Source organism: Lactuca saligna, chromosome 4 (genome assembly GCF_052625555.1).
Source record: "Lactuca saligna cultivar CGN05327 chromosome 4, ASM5262555v1, whole genome shotgun sequence".
In the NCBI taxonomy this organism is placed as follows: domain Eukaryota; kingdom Viridiplantae; phylum Streptophyta; class Magnoliopsida; order Asterales; family Asteraceae; genus Lactuca; species Lactuca saligna.
In genome coordinates, this window is record NC_136420.1 from 287,551,399 (window position 1) to 287,571,400 (window position 20,002).

The window sequence follows — 20,002 nt, forward strand, 5'->3', positions numbered from 1 at the left end:
CCACTAGACTTGAACCCTCGACCTCAATGACGGAGGGCATCACCTGGATTTAAGTTTATTTATGATTACACTTTATGTTTGATACTAACTTAACCTTATTATCCAAATTATAATCATTATTAGAAAAACACTACAATTTGTCACTTTTAACTATTTACAAAGTATTCTTTGAGTTGTTTAAGTTGAACTAAAATTTATATTTAAGTTCATCCTATAACGTTATATTTAAATTAACAATTTAAGTATTTTATACAAATTGTTCAAAAGTTGTAGCTTTAAGATGATAATGGTTTGCATACAACTACATATTAGACCTAATAAATTAAGTATAATATGTTAAAAGTTAAAAATATAAATTTATAAGTAGAAGAAAGTATATTCTTTTAATATTGAAAATTAATTTATATATGATTACACTTTAGGTTTGATATTTATTTAACCTTATTAACCAACTTATAATCACTATTAAAAAGAAATTGAAAAGTTATGGGAGTTTGAAATGAATATGGTGAAAGAAAAAATGTATGCGAGTTTCAAATGAATCTGGTGAAATGAAAAATGCTTCATCTATAAGTATATAAGATATACTTGGCAAATGTCCGCGCGTTGCGCAAAAGCATCTATATAGCAGAGATCTGTACAAATAATAAGATTTTTTTTATTATAATAATAATGTTGTTAAATTTGATATTATAATTATTATACTAAGTTGATATAATATATTGATTATTTTGAACTATATGATAATATATAAATCTATTAAATTGCATAATCTAAATCTTTTGAACGACCTTTACCCGCGGCTTACTCATGAATAAAATTAAATATAATATATGATTTAATGTTATTTATAGTTGTTGTTATTGTTAACTAATTTGTTAAAATTTATTTGCTAAACTTTTTGATTTCTATCATTGTAGCTATTTAAAACATCAACCAATTTTTTTTGATTTTAAAGGTAACAATATAATTATTCATATAGATTTATTTTTAACTATTGTTATTGTAAGTCATTTTAAGCTACTTATTTGAAAACTTTTAATGATTATAAAATTATTTTTAGGAAATATTTTAGTTAAATTGATATTACAATTTAGCTTTTGCATTTAGCACTACAATTTATCACTTTTAACTATTCACAAATTAGTTTTTGGGTTTTTTAAGTAGAACTAAAATTTATATTGAAGTTGACCCTATAATGTTATATTCAAATTAACTATTTAAATATTTTTTTCAAACTGTTCAAAAGTTGTAGCTATAAAGAAATAATGGTTTACATACAACAATATATTAAATCTAATAAATTAAGTATAATATGTTAAAGTTAAAGACATAACTTTATAAGTAGAAGTAATAATATCATTTTAATATTGATATTTAGTTTATTTATGATTACACTTTAGGTTTGATACTTATTTAACCTTATTAACCAACTTATAACCATTATTAGAAAGACACTCCAATTTATCACTTTTATCTACTTACAAAAGATTCTTTGGGTTTTAAGTTGAACTAAAATTTATATTTAAGTTGACCCTGTAAGATTAAATTTAAATGAACAATCTAAGTATTTTATACAGATTGTTCAAAAGTTATAGCTTTAAAATGATAATGGTTTACATATAACACAATGTTTGACCTAATAAATTAAGTATAATATGTTAAAATTTAAAAACATAACTTTATAAGTAGAAGAAAATATATTCTTTTAATACTGAAAGTTAGTTTGTCTATGATTACACTTTAGGTTTGATATTTATTTAAAACTTTTTAATCAACTTATAATCATAATTAGAAAGAAATACAAAAGTCATTGGAGTTTCAAATGAATTTGGTGAAAGGAAAAATGCATGGGGGGTTTCAAATGAATGTGATGAAAGGAAAAATGTTTCATTTATAAGTATACTAGACGAATTCCCGCGCGTTGCACAGTATGCAATTATAATGTTTAAATTCTTGATTTCTATAATGAGTGTTTAGTTGTTAAAAGTTACTATAACCAATTTAATAAAGTTCACCACCGTCCGGATTAAAACACAAGACCTTCAATCTAAAAGCAAACCTCTACCAAGGGGGCTAGTCTCACATTGATGTTTAATTAAATATACATTTCAGTTTAGGTTTTGTATTTGAAAATTTACATAATTTTTAACTATTAGAAAAATAGACTTATGATATTTTCATTTATGGTTGTGATTTAAACCATATTTATTTTAACCAATAAGTTGTATGTATATATTAGGTTGAAAATTGAATAGTTGGTATGAACTTAGACTAATAAATGATTTTAATGTATTAAAAAAATAAAATTAAAGAGGTTAAAGTGAATGATTTAGTTAAGTTAAAAGAAACGAGTATGTGTGGTTAATTACTTGAAAGATCAAGAGTTTGTCTAACTTCCAAATGAATATTTTGCGATAAATTTATTATAAAATAAAAACCAAGATTAGTGAATAACTAAAATAATACACATTTTAACAATCTTGTGATTGATATTTCTTGTTAGGTGTTTGTTTTATACTACTAAGATTTATTATCATTTTTATTATTAATTATTAAGAATTTATTGTAGGCTTAAGGTATGGATGTCGCTTGTTCAAGCTATGTGTTTCTTCTTAAAAGTCCAATTATTGTTTGATAGCAACTAATGTGTTTGATTCCTTACTCTGTTAATGTTGATTTAAGAAAATCATTGCATTGATCATTTTCAATAATATGAAACATGTGAATGGAAAACAACAATATAATTAAAAACCAATAGATACAACTTATACAACAAACCAACAACAACTAACATGGTAAAGGGTAAAGTTTCTGGCATCATTTTTAAAAGACATCAACGCATCAGCTTATTGAAAACTACAAATTTCTTCATAAGGCAATAAACTGATAAGCTCACTAAAGTGAATTTCTATATCTCAATATGAACTTCAGTAGAAAAACTTGCATATTGTTCAAAATATGAGGTAATCTTCAACTAAAATATTCCTTAAATTTCAGAGTGTTTATAAATAAGTTCAACAAATTATGCATATCACATTTGAAGTAGAGTTGCAATCATAAAACTTGAAGTAAACTCGTCACCCTTGATTACTACATTCACTAATTCAATTTTACACTAATAAAAAAACTTATAAGAAATGGATGGTGTAGAGCCTTGTCTTTCGAAAAATAATTGCTCGTACCTATATACTCAATAAAATATTGCATGTGTCAAGTTTTAAAACAGATGCTAGAAAGTTCTCAAAGAGCTACTTTTATTCAAGTTTAAAAACACAATATGTGAATAAACCAACAAAAAAACCAAATGTTTTGATTAAAAACACAATATGCATACCTTGCTTATTATCGATTATTGAACTTCAATATTATATTGACAATATAATACTTGGATTTACACCAAAATAGAGAACAAATGAGCCCTAATTAGTCAAAAGAAGTATTTTCTTTTGGTTTAGGATATTTGTTGCTATAGAAGTAAGTATTTATAGGTTAACTACATTTATTTGAAGGGAATTTTAAAAGTCAAATTAAATCTTATAAGTTGAATAGTTTGTAAGTTTCAAATGAATGAGATTCAAGGAAAAATGTTGGAAGTTTCAAATGAATAAGATTCAAGAAAAAATGCTAGCTTTATAAGATATTATGCGAATTCCCGCACGTTGCGCATAAACACCTATATAGTTGAAATATTTACAAATATATGTTTTCTAAAATATAACAACAATGATGTTGCTAAATTTGATATAATAATTCGTATACTAAGTTGATATAATATATTGATTATTTTGAGTTATATGATCATATATACATCTATTAAACTCTACATAATCTCAATTGTTTGAATGACTTTTACCCACAAGTTACTTACAAAAAATTAAATATAATATATGGTTTAATATTATTCATAGTTTTTATTGTAAATTATTTTTTTAAAATTTATTTTCTTAATGTTTTAATTTCTATGATTGAAATTATTTAAAACATTAAACATTAATAATATAATCATCTATATAGAGTTATTTTTAACTACTGTTATTGTAAGTTATTTTACGCTACTTATTTGAAAACTTTTAATGATTATAAAAATATCTTTAGGAAATATTTTAGTTAAATTGAGATTACAATTTTGTCTTTACATTTAACACTACAATTTACTCACTTTTAACTATTCACAAAATATTGTTAAGTGGAACTAAAATTTATATTTAAGTTGATCATGTAATGTTTAAATTAATAATTTAAGTATTTTATCTAAACTATTCAAAAGTTATAGCTTTAAACTGATACTGGTTTACATACAACATATTAAATTTAATAAATTAAGTATAATATATTAAAAGTTTAAAACACAACTTTGTAAATAGAAGTCGATATATTATTTTAATATTGAAATTTAGTTTATTTATGATTACACTTTATGTTTGATATTTATTTAACCTTATTAACCAACGTATAATCATTATTAGAAAGACACTACAATTTATAACTTTTAACTATTTACAAACTATTTTTTGGGTTGTTTAAGTCGAACTAAAATTTATATTTAAGTTAACCAATATTTATTTTAAAATTTTTAAGTATCTATCTAAGCTGATCAAAAGTTGTGATGTTCGAATGTTTGATGTTCGAAACCTCTCCTAGAAAAGTCAAATTTTGCAATTCCTTCAAAGGACTAGCAATAGGCTTCGGAAACTCACTTCCGAGACCAGGTGCTTTTGACCATGGATGACGAAAATTATGAGTCATCTGTTCATTTGCTTTAAGCATGTCAATAGAGTTGCGCAAAGCATCTATTTTAGAATTGAGACGTTTATTATCAGAAATCAACACATTTCTTTCAGAATAGGTAATTTCACATTTGTCTTTCAAAATGATACATTCATCTTTTAACATTACAAGCTCTCCTTCTAAAGACTCAATTTTTAACTTCTTATCCTCGAAACGTAATCTAAGACGACTCAATTCAATATCCTTCTTCTCACTAGCTTCTATGGCTGACTCATAGGCTTTGTAAATAATGTTCATGTCCGATTGAATCTGAGTTAGATATGGTTCTCAAATTGATAAATCAAAATTATTTCCAGTAATGAAACTTTTTACCTGTTGAATGATGGTTCTTCCTGGAGGGGCGTTTGTAGCCATGTAGCAGTAGTTGGGCTCAACATCTTCATCATCTTTCTCAGATCTAGACGACCAATAGCCATCATAACATTCTATTTCTTGTCTTTCCATGAGTCACATGTTTCCACAAGTAGTTTCATCATCATCTTCTCCGGAAGACCAATAACCTTCAACATCTCTTGAAACTTTTGTTACAAATGCTTTTTCAATTTCATCCATTTCTTGAGCTTTTCAGACATAGTAGGCAGAATCCTTGATTTTTGGTTTGGTTGTCCACACTTATGACACACAATTTTTGGTTTGTCCGAATTGGAATTCTGAGAAGATTCCAAATAAGAGTTCGGCTTAGGGAGGTTCGGTTTGTATGTAGGAGGTTTTTCGGAAGTTGGTTTAGATTCCGGAGTTGGATATGGTTGAGGATTGTTATGGTGAAAAAATTGGAATCTGTTTTGGTATGGTTTAAAGGAAGGGTTGAAAGGTCGTTTGTATTTCATTGAGAGTAGAGCAAACTCCTGTTGGAAACGAAGTTCTGAATCCATGGCTTCAGAATTGTCAATAGGATGGATTTGAGAGGGTGTTGATGATTTAACAAATGGAACAGTGGTTTTCAAAAAAGGTCCTGAACAGATGAGTTTGGAAAAGTTGATTCGAAAGAACTCAAAAGGGCAAGAGGACCTCCGAAAAGTTCCCTTTTGGTTTGAGCAACATTTGACTCGTGTCCTTGAAGTTCATCAAAAAATTGATAGAGCTTTAACTTTTTTCAAGGAACCATTGCTTTGAAGACAAGGTTTTACATTTCCCCATCCTTTGCCAAGACTGTTTATAAATTTAATATTGTACTCCAAAGGAGTTCGGACAATCCCATGAGCAGTCATGTTGTTGACTACGATTCGGTAACGGTTGGAGGCAGAGGCCACTGATTCACCAGGAGTGGTTGTGAAGGTATCAAAGGCGTTCACAACTGAAGTAAGGTGCTTGTCTTTCATGTTTTCCGAGCCTTCAATCAGGTCCTGAAGAATGTCCCAAATCTCTTTAGTTTATTTGAATAACATGATATGCTTGAAGAGTGAGGGAGGAACACCAAACACCATTTCAGAGAAGGCAACTTGGTCAGCATGTAGTTTTTCAATGTCATCAACAGTTAGAGGAAATGGACGATTTTCATATCGACCCATAAGCTAAGCAGCAACATCTCTTAAAACGGTTCTTATAGGAACATGAGGACCTTCTTTCATGGATCTCCAGATCTCTTCACCTTTATCTTTGGCTAAAAGAAATCTTTCCATTCCAACTTTCCAGTGATCATATTCTTCCACAACTAATAATGGGGCACAGGTAGGGCCACCCACACTATTTGTGATTTGCATTGATATAATTCGTTGAGGATTAGAAGTAGCCATTAAAGTTAAGATATCTTGAGAAAAAGTGGTATATCGAAGAACTTTTATCCTTAACACATAAATGGTTAAAATACCAGGGTATATTCAAACCAACTATAATTTGCTCTTATGGATTCAAAGGACACCCACTGAAGCTCTGATACCAATTGTGAGAACTAGAAATTTGATCAGTTGCGCAGGGACAAGGTTTGAGAATACAAACCTTGAATGAATGCTTAAGATCAATGTATGCTTACTAATAAATGTTCAAGTCTAGCCTGGAAAGACCAGTCTAGTCTTAGATAATGTGTTCAACAAATGATCAAGTCATTAAATGAAGAACTAGAGTAAATGATCAAAGTAAAGATAATAAATGAAGAACAAGAAGAATGTTTTAAGAACTTAGTAAATATGCCAAAAGTGTGAAAAATATCCATTTATGACTTGTATTGAATGCTCCTTTATATAGGAGAGAATGTTACATCGAATTAACCAAGGAACTTACATAGGACCGGAAAACAGAATTTCTTCTGACATTTTGATTGTCTAATATAACAAAGAAAGACTAAGTCCTATGAAATGTTACATCAATATGAAGACATTAAATGACGAAAGACAAAATAGCTAGACTCCGGAATATCTAACATTCAAAACATGCATTCCGGAGTGACTTCTGTTCGGAACTTCGCTTTATTCTTCAACTCTTCAGCCCTGGACAAGTTCCGAAGCACTGTTCCCTTCGAAACCACCATACTAAGGAATAAGTACTTAGGATTGCTAGAGGTTCACTTTCAGGTTCCAACAGTTATCAATTCAAGTACATACCAATTATAGTTATGGGCTTAGACACCTAATCCAACAACTAGTTCCTTCTACGAGTACTGAGTGGATACAAGTTAAATACAATACAAATCAAAAAGACAATCGATTGTGTGATTTTTCCCCGAGCCGACAACCAAACAAGGAACAAGAAACGAGGCAGAAATCACACATCCCATTGTTTGTCGGATCCTCATTGTATATAACCCTGATGTATTCACTAGGTACTTACAGAGTTAACTATAATAACTCTTTGAGATACGATGAAAGTATTCCTTAAGAAAATCCTATATTCTCTTAATGAGTAATATGACCGTGCCTGTTCCTTCTGCGTTCATTTAGAGAATTCAAATTATATATAATATAGATCGAATAGACAGTTGAATGTATGATTTTGCCCCAAGCCCACAACCAAACATGGAATAGGAAATGAGGCGGAGGTCACACATTCCACTGCCCATCGGATCTTCATCTATATAATTCTAACATATTCACTAGGTAATCACAGAATTAACATTATTGATTCTTAGTAATATGGTGACCACAATAGTTCTTTCTACAACCACATAATTCATACTAGTTATATATAAACTAATATTGAACGGACAGTTGAATGCATAAATCTGCCCCAAGCCCCCACAACCAAAGAAGGAATAGGAAATGAGGTGGAGTTACACATTCCATTACTTATCATATATTATTTATATATAACTCTGACGTATAAACTAAATAATTATGAAATTTACCATTATAGGTCCACTATCTTATACTGGTTTGTAAATAAGTATTGAACCTTTTGTAATTATGTTTGCTTGTAAAAATAACGATGTATATCCCGAAAAATCTTATATTTTCCATAAAACCGATTTGTAGTCTTAATCATTCTAAGACCGAAAAGCACAAGTATAATTACCATACTTAGTTTAATGATACCTAGTTTTATCTATAAGTAAAAACTAGCTGAAGATGTGTTTGCCCTGGAAACTCGATGCGATGATATTAACCTCCTATGATCACTTAGGTGCTGTTTGTTTTTTTGGAAAAAACCTCTTCAAACCTCTTCCTGCTGCGCTGCGCAGCACACGCGCAACACTTTTCATCTCGCAGTTGTTTGTTTTTTAGAAGTCTTCTGAGTCAAAAACCTCTGCACGCGTGCTCTGTTTGGCACAGCACTTGTACTGCCTCTTCTAACCTCTTCCGACCTCTTCTTCTTCTTTTTTTATTGCTGAAATTTTGATTATATGTTATTAAAATTTTATTTCACATTTTTTTCCCTTTTTTTTTCGTTTATTCTTATTGAATTTATTTTTCATTTTTTTTATATTCAGTAATGATAATTTTCTTGATGAAATATCATTATTTTTACTGAAAATATCTTTATTTTTTGTTGAAATATCATTCTTTTTTACTGAAATATCATTAATTTTTACCCAAATGTTATACATTATTAAATTTTACGTATTAAAAAGCTATTTTCGGTTTATAAAATTAGTTTATTTTAATTTTTTTAATATCAGCAGCAGTATGCAGATGTTAAAAAAACAAACACGCTTCTTATTATAGTCTGCAGCCGTTTGGTCCACCTCTTCTACTGCGGAGGGTTGCAGAGGTGGTCCGCAGACTTCATGAATTTTTGCTTCAGAAAATCAAACAGCACCTTAGTACATACGAGTTGTATATAACCAAGATCAAACAGACAGTTGAATGGGTGAATCTGCCCTAAGCCCACAACCAAAAAAAGGAACATGAAGTGAGGCGAAAGTTACACATTCCACTACCTATCGTGAACCTCAGATGGACGAGCACCAAATAATCATCCGTGAGGCTGGAGAGAAAGAAAAAGTCGAATGTGAAGCTCAGGTCACGCTCGAAAGCCAAAAGCTTTTATTTCCAGTATGGAACTTGAAGCGAATTCTTTGTGAGGTTGTGGATATGCAGAGCCTTTATTGGTTGGAACCAGTTGTATCATTTGATCTTCAAAACACACAAGACTCGTAGTTGGACCTTCCGATCACACCGAAAGCCTTTAGGTTTCGCAGTTTTGTGAAAGTTGTGAATATCCCAGCAACATACAATGGTGCAGATCACTTTCTTTTCTCGTTCTACCTTAAGCATATGAAGCCGCAGTACGAAACATGGAGTGCAAGTAAAATTACAGCTATGAAGGTCACCGGTCTAATTGAAATGAATATGGTGAAAGAAAAAATGTATGGGAGTTTCAAATGAATCTGATGAAATGAAAAATGCTTCATCTATAAGTATATAAGATATACTAGGCAAATGCCCGCGCGTTGCGCAAAAGCATCTATATAGCAGAAATCTTTACAAATATATGATTTTTTAAATATAATAATAATGTTGTTAAATTTGATATTATAATTATTATACTAAGTTGATATAATATATTGATTATTTTGAACTATATGATAATATATAAATCTATTAAATTGCATAATCTAAATCTTTTGAACGACCTTTACCCGCGGCTTACTCATGAATAAAATTAAATATAATATATGATTTAATGTTATTTATAGTTGTTGTTATTGTTAATTAATTTCTTAAAATTTATTTGCTAAACTTTTTTGATTTCTATCATTGTAGCTATTTAAAACATCAAACAATTTTTTTGATTTTAAAGGTAACAATATAATTATTTATATAGATTTATTTTTAACTATTGTTATTGTAAGTCATTTTAAGCTACTTATTTGAAAACTTTTAATGATTATAAAATTATTTTTAGGAAATATGTTAGTTAAATTGATATTATAATTTAGTTTTTGCATTTAGCACTACAATTTATCACTTATAACAATTCACAAATTAGTTTTTGGGTTTTTTAAGTAGAACTAAAATTTATATTGAAGTTCACCCTATAATGTTATATTCAAATTAACTATTTAAATATTTTTTCCAAACTGTTCAAAAGTTGTAGCTATAAAGAAATAATGGTTTACATACAACAATATATTAAATCTAATAAATTAAGTATAATATGTTAAAGTTAAAGACATAACTTTATAAGTAAAAGTAATAATATCATTTTAATATTGAAATTTAGTTTATTTATGATTACACTTTAGGTTTGATACTTATTTAACCTTATTAACCAACTTATAATCATTATTAGAAAGACACTACAATTTATCACTTTTAACTACTTACAAAAGATTCTTTGGGTTTTTAAGTTGAACTAAAATTTATATTTAAGTTGACCCTGTAAGATTAAATTTAAATGAACAATCTAAGTATTTTATACAAATTGTTCAAAAGTTATAGCTTTAAAATGATAATGGTTTACATATAACACCATGTTAGACCTAATAAATTAAGTATAATATGTTAAAATATAAAAACATAACTTTATAAGTAGAAGAAAATATATTCTTTTAATACTGAAAGTTAGTTTGTCTATTATTACACTTTAGGTTTGATATTTATTTAAAACTTTTTAATCAACTTATAATCATAATTAGAAAGAAATACAAAAGTCATTGGAGTTTCAAATGAATTTGGTGAAAGGAAAAATGCATGGGGGGTTTCAAATGAATGTGATGAAAGGAAAAATGTTTCATTTATAAGTATACTAGACGAATTCCCGCGCGTTGCACAGTATGCAATTATAATGTTTAAATTCTTGATTTCTATAATGAGTGTTTAGTTGTTAAAAGTTACTATAACCAATTTAATAAAGTTCACCACCGTCCGGATTAAAACACAAGACCTTCAATCTAAAAGCAAACCTCTACCAAGGGGGCTAGTCTCACATTGATGTTTAATTAAATATACATTTCAGTTTAGGTTTTGTATTTGAAAATTTACATAATTTTTAACTATTAGAAAAATAGTCTTATGATATTTTGATTTATGGTTGTGATTTAAACCATATTTATTTTAACCAATAAGTTGTATGTATATATTAGGTTGAAAATTGAATAGTTGGTATGAACTTAGACTAATAAATGATTTTAATGTATTAAAAAAATAACATTAAGGAGGTTAAAGTGAATGATTTAGTTAAGTTAAAAGAAACGAGTATGTGTGGTTAATTACTTGAAAGATCAAGAGTTTGTCTAACTTCCAAATGAATATTTTGCGATAAATTTATTATAAAATAAAAACCAAGATTAGTGAATAACTAAAATAATACACATTTTAACAATCTTGTGATTGATATTTCTTGTTAGGTGTTTGTTTTATACTACTAAGATTTATTATCATTTTTATTATTAATTATTAAGAATTTATTGTAGGCTTAAGGTATGGATGTCGCTTGTTCAAGCTATGTGTTTCTTCTTAAAAGTCCAATTATTGTTTGATAGCAACTAATGTGTTTGATTCCTTACTCTGTTAATGTTGATTTAAGAAAATCATTGCATTGATCATTTTCAATAATATGAAACATGTGAATGGAAAACAACAATATAATTAAAAACCAATAGATACAACTTATACAACAAACCAACAACAACTAACATGGTAAAGGGTAAAGTTTCTGGCATCATTTTTAAAAGACATCAACGCATCAGCTTATTGAAAACTACAAATTTCTTCATAAGGCAATAAACTGATAAGCTCACTAAAGTGAATTTCTATATCTCAATATGAACTTCAGTAGAAAAACTTGCATATTGTTCAAAATATGAGGTAATCTTCAACTAAAATATTCCTTAAATTTCAGAGTGTTTATAAATAAGTTCAACAAATTATGCATATCACATTTGAAGTAGAGTTGCAATCATAAAACTTGAAGTAAACTCGTCACCCTTGATTACTACATTCACTAATTCAATTTTACACTAATAAAAAAACTTATAAGAAATGGATGGTGTAGAGCCTTGACTTTCGAAAAATAATTGCTCGTACCTATATACTCAATAAAATATTGCATGTGTCAAGTTTTAAAACAGATGCTAGAAAGTTCTCAAAGAGCTACTTTTATTCAAGTTTAAAAACACAATATGTGAATAAACCAACAAAAAAACCAAATGTTTTGATTAAAAACACAATATGCATACCTTGCTTATTATCGATTATTGAACTTCAATATTATATTGACAATATAATACTTGGATTTACACCAAAATAGAGAACAAATGAGCCCTAATTAGTCAAAAGAAGTATTTTCTTTTGGTTTAGGATATTTGTTGCTATAGAAGTAAGTATTTATAGGTTAACTACATTTATTTGAAGGGAATTTTAAAAGTCAAATTAAATCTTATAACTTGAATAGTCTTGTAAGTTTCAAATGAATGAGATTTAAGGAAAAATGTTGGAAGTTTCAAATGAATGAGATTCAAGAAAAAATGCTAGCTTTATAAGATATTATGTGAATTCCCGCACGTTGCGCATAAACACCTATATAGTTGAAATATTTACAAATATATATTTTCTAAAATATAACAACAACGATGTTGCTAAATTTGATATAATAATTCGTATACTAAGTTGATATAATATATTGATTATTTTGAGTTATATGATCATATATACATCTATTAAACTCTACATAATCTCAATTGTTTGAATGACTTTTACCCACAAGTTACTTACAAAAAATTAAATATAATATATGATTTAATATTATTCATAGTTTTTATTGTAAATTATTTTTTTTAAATTTATTTTCTTAATGTTTTAATTTCTATGATTGAAATTATTTAAAACATCAAACATTGCTTTTCGTTTTTAAAGGTAACAATATAATCATTTATATACAGTTATTTTTAACTACTGTTATTGTAAGTTATTTTACGCTACTTATTTGAAAACTTTTAATGATTATGAAAATATCTTTAGGAAATATTTTAGTTAAATTGAGATTACAATTTTGTCTTTACATTTAACACTACAATTTACTCACTTTTAACTATTCACAAAATATTGTTAAGTGGAACTAAAATTTATATTTAAGTTGATCATGTAATGTTTAAATTAATAATTTAAGTATTTTATCTAAACTATTCAAAAGTTGTAGCTTTAAACTGATACTGGTTTACATACAACATATTAAATTTAATAAATTAAGTATAATATGTTAAAAGTTTAAAACATAACTTTGTAAATAGAAGTCGATATATTATTTTAATATTGAAATTTAGTTTATATATGATTACACTTTAGGTTTGGTATTTATTTAACCTTATTAACCAACGTATAATCATTATTAGAAAGACACTACAATTTATAACTTTTAACTATTTACAAACTATTTTTTGGGTTGTTTAAGTCGAATTAAAATTTATATTTAAGTTAACCCTATATTTATTTTAAAATTTTAAGTATCTATCTAAGCTGATCAAAAGTTGTGATGTTCGAATGTTTGATGTTCGAAACCTCTCCTAGAAAAGTCAGATTTTGCAATTCCTTCAAAGGACTAGCAATAGGCTTCGGAAACTCGCTTCCCAGACCAGGTGCTTTTGACCATGGATGACGAAAATTATGAGTCATCTGTTCATTTGCTTTAAGCATGTCAATAGAGTTGCGCAAAGCATCTATTTTAGAATTGAGACGTTTATTATAAGAAATCAACACATTTCTTTCAGAATAGGTAATTTCACATTTGTCCTTCAAAATGATACATTCATCTTTTAACATTACAAGCTCTCCTTCTAAAGTTTCAATTTTTAACTTCTTATCCTCGAAACGTAATCTAAGACGACTCAGTTCAATATCCTTCTTCTCACTAGCTTCTATGGCTGACTCATAGGCTTTGTAAATGATGTTCATGTCCGATTGAATCTAAGTTAGATATGGTTCTCAAATTGATAAATCAAATTATTTTCAGTAATGAAACTTTTTACCTGTTGAATGATGGTTCTTCCTAGAGGGGCGTTTGTAGCCATGTAGCAGTAGTTGGGCTAAACATCTTCATCATCTTTCTCAGATCTAGACGACCAATAGCCATCATAACATTCTATTTCTTGTTTTTCCATGAGTCACATGTTTCCACCAGTGGTTTCATCATCATCATCATCTCTGGAAGACCAATAACCTTAAACATCTCTTGAAACTTTTGTTACAAATGCTTTTTCACTTTCATCCATTTCTTGAGCTTTTCGGACATAGTAGGCAGAATCCTTGATTTTTGGTTTGGTTGTCCACACTTATGACACACAATTTTTGGTTTGTCTGAACTGGAATTCTGAGAAGATGTCGAAGAAGAGTTTGGCTTAGGGAGGTTCGGTTTGTATGTAGGAGGTTTTTCGGAAGTTGGTTTAGATTCCGGAGTTGGATATGGTTGAGGATTGTTATGGTGAAAAACTTGGAATCTGTTTTGGTATGGTTTAAAGGAAGGGTTGAAAGGTCGTTTGTATTTCATTGAGAGTAGAGCAAACTCCTGTTGGAAACGAAGTTCTGAATCCATGGCTTCAGAATTGTCAATAGGATGGATTTGAGAGGGTGTTGATGATTTAACAAATGGAACAGTGGTTTTCAAAAAAGGTCCTGAACAAATGAGTTTGGAAAAGTTGATTCGAAAGAACTGAGAAGGGCAAGAGGACCTCCGAAAAGTTCCCTTATGGTTTGAGCAACATTTGACTCGTGTCCTTGAAGTTCATCAAAAAATTAATAGAGCTTTAACTTTTTTCAAGGAACCATTGCTTTGAAGACAAGATTTTACATTTCCCCATCCTTTGCCAAGACTGTTTATAAATTTAATATTGTGCTCCAAAGGAGTTCGGACAATCCCATGAGCAGTCATGTTGTTGACTACGATTCGGTAACGGTTGGAGGTAGAGGCCACTGATTCACCAGGAGTGGTTGTGAAGGTATCAAAGTCGTTCACAACTGAAGTAAGGTGCTTGTCTTTCATGTTTTTCGAGCCTTCAATCAGGTCCTGAAGAATGTCCCAAATCTCTTTAGTTGATTTGAATAACATGATGTGCTTGAAGAGTGAGGGAGGAACACCAAACATCATTTCAGAGAAGGAAACTTGGTCAGCATGTAGTTTTTCAATGTCATCAACAGTTAGAGGAGCTGGACGATTTTCGTATTGACCCATAAGCTAAGCAGCAACATCTCTTAAAACGGTTCTTATAGGAACATGAGGACCTTCTTTCATGGATCTCCAGATCTCTTCACCTTTATCTTTGGCTAAAAGAAATCTTTCCATTTTAACTTTCTAGTGATCATATTCTTCCACAACTAATAATGGGGCACAGGTAGGGCCACCCACACTATTTGTGATTTGCATTGATATAATTCGTTGAGGATTAGAAGTAGCCATTAAAGTTAAGATATCTTGAGCAAAAGTGGTATATAGAAGAACTTTTATCCTGAACACATAAATGGTTAAAATACTAGGGTATATTCAAACCAACTATAATTTGCTCTTATGGATTCAAAGGACACCCACTGAAGCTCTGATACCAATTGTGAGAACTAGAAATTTGATCAGTTGCGCAGGGACAAGGTTTGAGAATACAAACCTTTAATGAATTCTTAAGATCAATGCATGCTTACTAATAAATGTTCAAGTCTAGCCTGTAAAGACCAGTCTAGTCTTAGATAATGTGTTCAACAAATGATCAAGTCATTAAATGAAGAACTAGAGTAAATGATCAAAGTAAAGATAATAAATTAAGAACAAGAAGAATGTTTTAAGAACTTAGTAAATATGCCAAAAGTGTGAAAAAGATCCGTTGTTGGCTTGTATTGAATGCTCCTTTATATAGGAGAGAATGTTACATCGAATTAACCAAGGAACTTACATAGGACCGGACAACAAAATTACTTCTGACATTTTGATTGTCTAATATAACAAAGAAAGACTAAGTCCTATGAAATGTTACATCAATACGAAGACATTAAATGACGAAAGACAAAATAGCTAGACTCCGGAATATCTAACATTCAAAACATGCATTCCGGAGTGACTTCTGTTCGGAACTTCGCTTTATTCTTCAACTCTTCAGCCCTGGACAAGTTCCGAAGCACTGTTCCCTTCGAAACCACCATACTAAGGAATAAGTACTTAGGATTGCTAGAGGTTCACTTTCAGGTTCCAACAGTTATCAATTCAAGTACATACCAATTATAGTTATGGGCTTAGACACCTAATCCAACAACTAGTTCCTTCTACGAGTACTGAGTGGATACAAGTTAAATACAATACAAATCAAAAAGACAATCAATTGTGTGATTTTTCCCCGAGCCGACAACCAAACAAGGAACAAGAAACGAGGCAAAAATCACACATCCCATTGTTTGTCGGATCCTCATTGTATATAACCCTGATGTATTCACTAGGTACTTACAGAGTTAACTATAATAACTCTTTGAGATACGATGAAAGTATTCCTTAAGAAAATCCTATATTCTCTTAATGAGTAATATGACCGTGCCTGTTCCTTCTGCGTTCATTTAGAGAATTCAAATTATATATAATATAGATCGAATAGACAGTTGAATGTATGATTTTGCCCCAAGCCCACAACCAAACATGGAATAGGAAATGAGGCGGAGGTCACACATTCCACTGCCCATCGGATCTTCATCTATATAATTCTAACATATTCACTAGGTAATCACAGAATTAACATTATTGATTCTTAGTAATATGGTGACCACAATAGTTCTTTCTACAACCACATAATTCATACTAGTTATATATAAACTAATATTGAACGGACAGTTGAATGCATAAATCTGCCCCAAGCCCCCACAACCAAAGAAGGAATAGGAAATGAGGTGGAGTTACACATTCCACTACTTATCATATATTATTTATATATAACTCTGACGTATAAACAAAATAATTATGAAATTTCCCATTATAGGTCCATTTTCTTATACTGGTTTGTAAATAAGTATTGAACCTTTTGTAATTATGTTTGCTTGTAAAAATAACGATGTATATCCCGAAAAATCCTATATTTTCCATAAAACTGATTTGTAGTCTTAATCGTTCTAAGACCGAAAAGCACAAGTATAATTACCATACTTAGTTTAATGATACCTAGTTTTATCTATAAGTAAAAACTAGCTGAAGATGGGTTTGCCCTAGAAACTCAATGCGACGATATTAACCTCCTATGATCACTTAGTACATACGAGTTGTATATAACCAAGATCAAACAGACAGTTGAATGGGTGAATCTGCCCTAAGCCCACAACCAAAAAAAGGAACATGAAGTGAGGCGAAAGTTACACATTCCACTGCCTATCGTGAACCTCAGATGGACGAGCACCAAAGAATCATTCGTGAGGCTGGAGAGAAAGAAAAAGTCGAACGTGAAGCTTAGGTCACGCTCGAAAGCCAAAAGCTTTTATTTCCAGTATAGAACTTGAAGCGAATTCTTTGTGAGGTTGTGTATATGCCGAGCCTTTATTGGTTGGAACCAGTTGTGTCATTTGATCTTCAAAACACACAAGACTCGTAGTTGGACCTTCCGATCACACCGAAAGCCTTTAGGTTTCGCAGTTTTGTGAAAGTTGTGAATATCCCAGCAACATACAATGGTGCAGATCACTTTCTTTTCTCGTTCTACCTTAAGGATATGAAGTCGCCGTACGAAACATGGAGTGCAAGTAAAATTACAGCTATGAAGGTCACTGATCCAATTAAAACCAATAGCTTCCCAAATGCAAAATTTAAGGTTGCTAGGGGTTCAACGAGTTAGTTGCATGAGTTTACCCTTGCCGATCTTCCATGCTTGAACCCATATGATTGGATCATGTTGTACAACTCGTTGCTAAGGGATGGACAGAAATATGAGCCTGTTGTTGCTCACTTCATGAAAATGATAATCTCATACATTCAAGAGGTTGGTAAGATGGATGTTGAGGTTGCTGTTGTGTTGTGAAGGAAGCCAAGTGTACTCCCCAAAGAAGTCCCTGAAGGTCTTGACAAAATGAAAATTTGAAAGATACAAAAGAACGGGCGGTGTGTAGCATTTTAATTGAAGGAACAAATAGAAGCATACTTTCATAAGGCTTGCTTCTTTCTTACTGATAAGCATTTGTTCTCCACTTCATGTCTAGAGTATCTCTTGGACTTTATCAATAAGCATAAAGGGAATAGTAAAGATGACAAGAAGTGCTTATCGGATATGATTCAATGGTATATCCAAGTTTGCAAGGTTCTTCTGAGCATGATTCCGAAAGTATTTGAAGTGCAGAAGCGAACTCAGTAGTGAAGGACTCTCGCATCAATCAACACAAAGGGGGAGATTGTTGAGTATTTAGTGTTGCGTCTTTTGGGCCTTTTACTTAGTCTTTTGTATATCCGAGTTGGGCCTGTCCACCCGTGATTAATGATTAAGGTTTTACTATTTAAGATGCATGCATGCATCGTGTATTAGTTAATCGTGTCATTGTAAACCCTACACACCTCTAAGTAGCAATTCTTTTATCGATCTCTTCTGAGGCTGTGATTTGTAATCAGTCGACACATTCTTGATTCATATTATGTGTTTCATTGCTTTTCTTGTTTGAATCTAATCGATCTTTTAAGTTTTCAACTCATGAAGTTATCAAAGTAGTTAAGCACATCATATGTTCTGATTAAGAAATTAGGGTATTCTACATAATCGTGAGCTTTGATCTTCATAACATGGTTTCTATGTTTACTTTTAAGATTGAACTTTGGCCCTTTACAACCTAGTTAGAGTATTCACATCAATACAACTGCTTAGTACAAGCTAAGTTACACAACTTGTTCCAAGGGATTTATTAAGTCGTGATCTAGCTTAACTTGTTGCATCTAAAACCAAGTTATGTGCACGCATTGAAATTAAAAGGTTCTACATGAGTCCTAACCTGAGTTTTGATGGTTGTCACAGTAGGTACCATGAGTAGGTTTGTGAACCTTCTTATCCTTTGAATCTGTTAACCAGACTTCAATATTTCTCCCGTTACTATCATCTTCCTCTATAATTAATGCCTTTCCTTAGATTTTCAACTTTTCTAGATATTCAATTTTCTAAATATAGTAAACTTCATCATTCTCTTTCTTCTTCTACTCATTTTGATTTCACAACATGCACATTCTAGAAAAATGATTCTTTCCATTACAATAACTACGGTCGGAGCCTAAATCTTCAAGCAACCTGTTTTCCATCATCTCTTCTTCTTGTTGATAATTCTTGACTCCTTGACTTTTTTTCTCAGAATATAAGTTTCTTCCTTTGTATACATTTCCTCCACCATCAGTTCTTTCATTATTGTTACCTCTTAAATTTGAAAAATTCTTTTTGAAGAACTTCATTGTATTATTGACCATGAGAGACTTTTCATCATTAGTGAATTCCTCGTTTGTTGCATCTACTTCAGAATCAAGATTTTCTTTTGATTTCTTTCTCTTCACTCTCTCTTCCTTCGCAACTAGAGCTAATGGTCTTGCATCCACATTTGACGTTAGATTCTCTATAACCTCATCTTCATGAATTTTCAAATTTCCAACAACTTGTGCTAACATATAGATTTTAAACTGTTTCGGCGCCTTCCCATTTGAAGTCATCATCTTCCATTCAAAACTCAGACTAGTCATGAATTTAACTTTTTGTTAAATCGACTCATTTGGAAAAGTGTATTTCAACATTCTACTTACAAATGATTGTATCTATCTGAAACTCGATTTATTGACTCTATTTTATTAAAGGATCCAAACTCTTATAGTAGAGAAGTTTGAACTGAGTAAATTTGTTCAATATCTCTAGAATATTACTCCTTCATAT